Source organism: Chiloscyllium punctatum, chromosome 50 (assembly GCF_047496795.1).
Source record: "Chiloscyllium punctatum isolate Juve2018m chromosome 50, sChiPun1.3, whole genome shotgun sequence".
NCBI lineage: Eukaryota > Metazoa > Chordata > Chondrichthyes > Orectolobiformes > Hemiscylliidae > Chiloscyllium > Chiloscyllium punctatum.
Window position 1 is genome coordinate 29712634 of NC_092788.1, and position 6000 is coordinate 29718633.

The following is a 6000-nucleotide window of genomic DNA, read 5'->3' on the forward strand; positions in this document are numbered from 1 at the left end:
CTACGGGGACAATTTAGCACGGCCAATCCACCCTAACCTGTACATCCCTGGGCACTACGGGACAATTTAGCACGGGCCAATCCACCCTAACCTGTACATCCCTGGGCACTACGGGGACAATTTAGCACGGGCCAATCCACCCTAACCTGCACATCCCTGGGCACTATGGGACAATTTAGCACGGGCCAACCCACCCTAACCTGCACATCCCTGGGCACTATGGGACAATTTACCACGGGCCAACCCACCCTAACCTGCACATCCCTGGGCACTATGGGACAATTTAGCACGGGCCAATCCACCCTAACCTGTACATCCCTGGGCACTATGGGACAATTTAGCACGGGCCAACCCACCCTAACCTGCACATCCCTGGGCACTACGGGGACAATTTAGCACGGCCAATCCACCCTAACCTGTACATCCCTGGGCACTATGGGGACAATTTAGCATGGCCAATCCACCCTAACCTGTACATCCCTGGGCACTACGGGGACAATTTAGCACGGCCAACCCACTCTAACCTGCACATCCCTGGGCACTACGGGGACAATTTAGCACGGGCCAATCCACCCTAACCTGCACATCCCTGGGCACTTTGGGGACAATTTAGCACGGGCCAATCCACCCTAACCTGCACATCCCTGGGCACTACGGGGACAATTTAGCACGGGGCCAATCCACCCTAACCTGCACATCCCTGGGCACTATGGGACAATTTAGCACGGGCCAATCCACCCTAACCTGTACATCCCTGGGCACTATGGGACAATTTAGCACGGGCCAATCCACCCTAACCTGTACATCCCTGGGCACTACGGGGACAATTTAGCACGGGCCAATCCACCCTAACCTGCACATCCCTGGGCACTACGGGGACAATTTAGCATGGCCAATCCACCCTAACCTGCACATCCCTGGGCACTACGGGGACAATTTAGCATGGCCAACCCACCCTAACCTGCACATCCCTGGGCACTATGGGACAATTTAGCACGGGCCAACCCACCCTAACCTGCACATCCCTGGGCACTATGGGACAATTTAGCACGGGCCAATCCACCCTAACCTGCACATCCCTGGGCACTACGGGGACAATTTAGCATGGCCAATCCACCCTAACCTGTACATCCCTGGGCACTACGGGGACAATTTAGCACGGGCCAATCCACCCTAACCTGTACATCCCTGGACACTACGGGGACAATTTAGCACGGCCAATCCACCCTAACCTGCACATCCCTGGGCACTACGGGGACAATTTAGCACGGCCAATCCACCCTAACCTGCACATCCCTGGGCACTACGGGGACAATTTAGCACGGGCCAATCCACCCTAACCTGCACATCCCTGGGCACTACGGGGACAATTTAGCACGGGCCAATCCACCCTAACCTGCACATCCCTGGGTACTACGGGGACAATTTAGCACGGGCCAATCCACCCTAACCTGCACATCTTTGGAAACCGGAACACCCGGAAGGAACCCACGCAGACACGGTTGGGGGGGTGTGGGGGGGGGGAGAATGTGCCAACTCCACCCAGTCGCCCCTGGGGGTGGGTTCGAACCTGGTTCTCCCTGGCACCGTGAGGCAGCGGCGCTAACCACTCAACCAACGTGCCGCCCTCAAATGAGAGGTGTAAGATAATCAGAGGGTGAGGCAGAGGGGACAGAGAGAGGGTTGTCCCTCGGACGGTGATGGCTAGCACCAGGGGACACAGCTTTAAACTGAGGGGGTGACAGATGTCAGAGGTAGTTTCTGGACTCAGAGAGTGGGGGGAGGGAGTGGGGGGGGGGGGGGCGTGTGGAACACCCTGCCTGCAACAGGGTGCAATGGGCATTGGGTAGGCACGTGGAGGGGAATGGGACAGTGCAGGTTAGATTGGGCGTCAGATTGGTTCCTCAGGCTAGCACCCCATTAAGGGGCCAAAGGGCCTGGGCTACGCCGGAATGTTCTCTGCTCTGTGTTCACAGGACAGCTTTGAACATCTCAGCCCAGGTAACCTGAGGCGAGGTCAATGTCTGTCTGTGTCCCAAGGCTCGGTCAGACTGATTTCCTTCCCAAAGCACCAGAGTCTTCCGTTGATCGTGAGAACATAACTTTGACAAGGTTCTGGGATGATGGAGGAACTGAAACAGAGCTGGTCATTCTCAATGATGAAAGAGTCAAGCTGAATGTGTTTCATATGTCGTTCCATGACACAATCGCGTCGCTCTCAATTCTGTGTCTTATGGTCCTGCTTCCCCAGCGGCCTGAAGGAAGGGTGGCCCTTCGAAGGCGAGCGCTTCTGAGTTAACCCGAAGGGCGAAAACCTGGGGCTGGCTGGTTTTTCACTTTGTCAACCCCAATCCCACACCCGCTTCCCCCCCCCGAACCACAGCTGAACAATCCCCTTCTGAAGCTGAACAGACATGGAACGACAGAAGGAAGGATGCGATGGGAGGGAGAGAGGGAGAGAGGGAGAGAGAGAGGGACAGAGAGAGAGGGACAGAAAGAGAGAGAGAGGGATAGAGAGAAGGGAGGATAGAGAGAGAGATGGAGGGACAGAGACGGAGGGACAGAGAGAGACAGAGAGAGAGGGACAGACAGAGAGAGAGGGGGATAGAGAGAAGGGGGGATAGAGAGAGAGAGAGATGGAGGGACAGAGAGAGAGAGGGGGGAGGGAGAGAGACAGCGAGAGAGAGAGAGAGGGACAAAGAGAAAGAAGGAGAGAGAGAGAGGGACAGAGAGAGAGAGGGAGAGACAGAGAGAGAGAGGGATAGAGAGAAGGGGGGATAGAGAGAGAGAGATGGAGGGACAGAGAGAGAGAGGGGGAGGGAGAGAGACAGCGAGAGAGAGAGGGGGACAAAGAGAAAGAGGGAGAGAGAGAGAGAGGGACAGAGAGAGAGAGAGAGAGAGGGAGGGACAGAGAGAGAGAGGGAGAGACAGAGAGAGAGGGAGGGACACAGAGAGAGAGGGAGAGACAGAGAGAGGGAGGGAGGGACAGAGAAAAATAGGGAGAGAGAGAGAGACAGAGAGGGAGGGAGAGAGAGAGAGAGAGACAGAGAGAGAGAGAGAGAGAGAGAGAGAGAGAGACAGAGATAAGGGGGGATAGAGAGAGAGAGAGATGGAGGGACAGAGACAGAGAGAGACAGAGAGGGAGGGACAGAGAGAGACAGAGAGAGAGGGACAGACAGAGAGAGAGAGGGATAGAGAGAAGGGGGGATAGAGAGAGAGAGATGGAGGGACAGAGAGAGAGAGGGAGAGGGAGAGAGACAGCGAGAGAGAGAGAGAGGGACAAAGAGAAAGAATGAGAGAGAGAGAGAGGGACAGAGAGAGAGAGAGAGACAGAGAGGGAGGGAGAGAGAGAGAGAGACAGAGAGAGGGACAGAGAGAGAGAGAGAGGGATAGAGAGAAGGGGGGATATAGAGAGAGAGAGATGGAGGGAGAGAGAGAGAGAGAGGGAGGGAGAGAGAGGGAGAGACAGTGAGAGAGGGAGGGACACAGAGAGAGAGGGAGACAGAGAGAGAGAGAGGGAGGGACAGAGAGAGAGGGAGGGACACAGAGAGAGAGAGAGAGAGAAAGAGAGAAGAAGGGAAGGACAGAGAAAGAGAGAGAGAGAGCAGGGAGAGAGGGACAAAAAGATATAGAGAGAGGGAGGGACAGAGAGAGAGAGAGAGAGGGACAGAGAGAGAGAGGGACAGAAGGAGAGAGAGAGAGGGACAGAGAGAGAGAGAGAGAGCAGGGAGAGAGGATGAGGGATTTCTTCCCGAGGCCTCACCTGACAGAGCTGGTCAGCCATGGAAGGCATCGCCCAGCTCCAGAACCTGCGACAGTGGGAAAGGTGGAGGGTGGTGGGAGGAATCCAGGGATTGGAGTCGGGGGGACGGGGGGGGGGGGGGGGTGATTGAAGCTGCCTCAACCCCCTCACACACACAGCACCCTCCCCCCCCCCGCCGATCTCGCCAGGGGACGGGAGGGGGGGAAACTCACCACAGCCTGGTCCTGGCGATGGCAGCCCTGCAGAGGGGAACAGAGATGGAGAGAGAGAGAGAGAGAGACTGAGAGAGATAGAGAGAGACAGAGAGAGAGAGTGAGAGAGAGAGAGAGAGAGAGACAGAGAGAGATAGAGAGAGACAGAGAGAGAGAGAGAGAGACAGACAGACAGACAGAGAGAGAGAGAGAGAAAGAGAGTGAGAGAGAGAGAGAGAGACAGACAGACAGAGAGAGAGAGAGAGAGACAGAGAGAGAGAGAGAGAGAGTGAGAGAGACAGAGAGAGAGAGAGAGAGAGTGAGAGAGACAGAGAGAGAGAGAGAGAGAGAGAGAGAGAGAGAGACAGACAGACAGAGAGAGAGACAGAGAGAGAGAGAGACAGAGAGAGAGAGACAGACAGACAGAGAGAGAGACTGAGAAAGAGAGAGAGAGAGTGAGAGAGAGAGAGAGGGAGGGCAGATGTTTGAGGGGATTCAAATGACCACCCTGGGACCATCGCAAACGAAGGGAAGGCCAAAGTAGATGAAGCCTTACTCTGTATCAAACCCCCTGTCCCTGGAGTGGGGGACAGTGTAGAGGGAGCTTTACTCTGTATCTAACCCCCTGTCCCTGGGAGTGGGGGAACAGTGTAGAGGGGGCTTTACTCTGTATCTAACCCCCTGTCCCTGGGAGTGGGGGAACAGTGTAGAGGGGGCTTTACTCTGTATCTAACCCCCTGTCCCTGGGAGTGGGGGACAGTGTAGAGGGAGCTTTACCCTGTATCTAACCCCCCTGTCCCTGGGAGTGGGGGACAGTGTAGAGGGAGCTTTACTCTGTATCTAACCCCCTGTCCCTGGGAGTGGGGGGACAGTGTAGAGGGGGCTTTACTCTGTATCTAACCCCTTGTCCCTGGGAGTGGGGGACAGTGTAGAGGGAGCTTTACTCTGTATCTAACCCCCTGTCCCTGGGAGTGGGGGGACAGTGTAGAGGGAGCTTTACTCTATATCTAACCCCCTGTCCCTGGGGGTGGGGGTACAGTGTAGAGGAAGCTTTACCCTGTATCAAACACCCTATCCATGGGAGTGGAGGACAGTGTAGAGGGAGCTTTACCCTGTATCTAATCCCCTGTCCATGGGCGTGGGGGACAGTGTAGAGGGAGCTTTACTCTGTATCTAACCCCCCTGTCCCTGGGAGTGGTGGTCAGTGTAGAGGGAGCTTTACTCTGTATCTAACCCCCTGTCCCTGGGAGTGGGGGTCAGTGTAGAGGGAGCTTTACTCTGTATCTAACCCCCTGTCCCTGGGAGTGAGGGAGAAGTGGTGTAGAGTTAGCCTTCCTCTCTCTCTCACACACACACTCACGCACTCACATGTGCACACACACTCTCACACACACACAAACACACATATGTGCACCTACACGCTCACACACACATGCGCGCACACACGCACAGTCCAACACGCACACATGCACTCGCACACACGCACACACACACAATATGTGCATACACACACACACACGCGCAAACACACTCTCGTACACACACTCACACACACACACACGCACAAAAACACACACACTCACACACACATGTGCATACACACACACACACGCGCAAACACACTCTCGCACACACACACACACACAAAAACACACACACTCACACACACAATATGTGCATACACACACACACACGCACACACACACACTCACACACACAACATGTGCATACACACACACACACGTGCACACACATGCACACACCTACACACGCATGCACACACACACACTGCCACACACACTCACACACACACAAACTCACACACACAAACTCACGCACGCACACACACGCATGCACACAGTCACTCCCACACACACACTCACACATACGCACGCTCCAACACACATACACGCACACGTGCAATCACACACACACGCACAAAAACACACACACTCACACGCGCACACACACTCTCACACACACACTCACACACACACGCACAAAAACACACACACTCACACACGCGCACACACACTCTCACACACA

The 6000-nt window shown here is 55.2% G+C and overlaps 1 protein-coding gene across 1 annotated transcript in view; it reads right to left on the reverse strand.

Moving 5' to 3' along the window:
- The window catches only part of LOC140470036 (voltage-dependent L-type calcium channel subunit alpha-1D-like), a 52466-nt gene extending 48402 nt beyond the window's left edge, over nucleotides 1-4064 (reverse strand). The window contains exon 1 of the mRNA XM_072566496.1: nucleotides 3976-4064. The gene's annotated coding sequence lies outside the window, so the exon portion shown is untranslated. The remainder of the gene's footprint in view (nucleotides 1-3975) is intronic.
- Between the last annotated feature and the right edge of the window lie 1936 nt (nucleotides 4065-6000).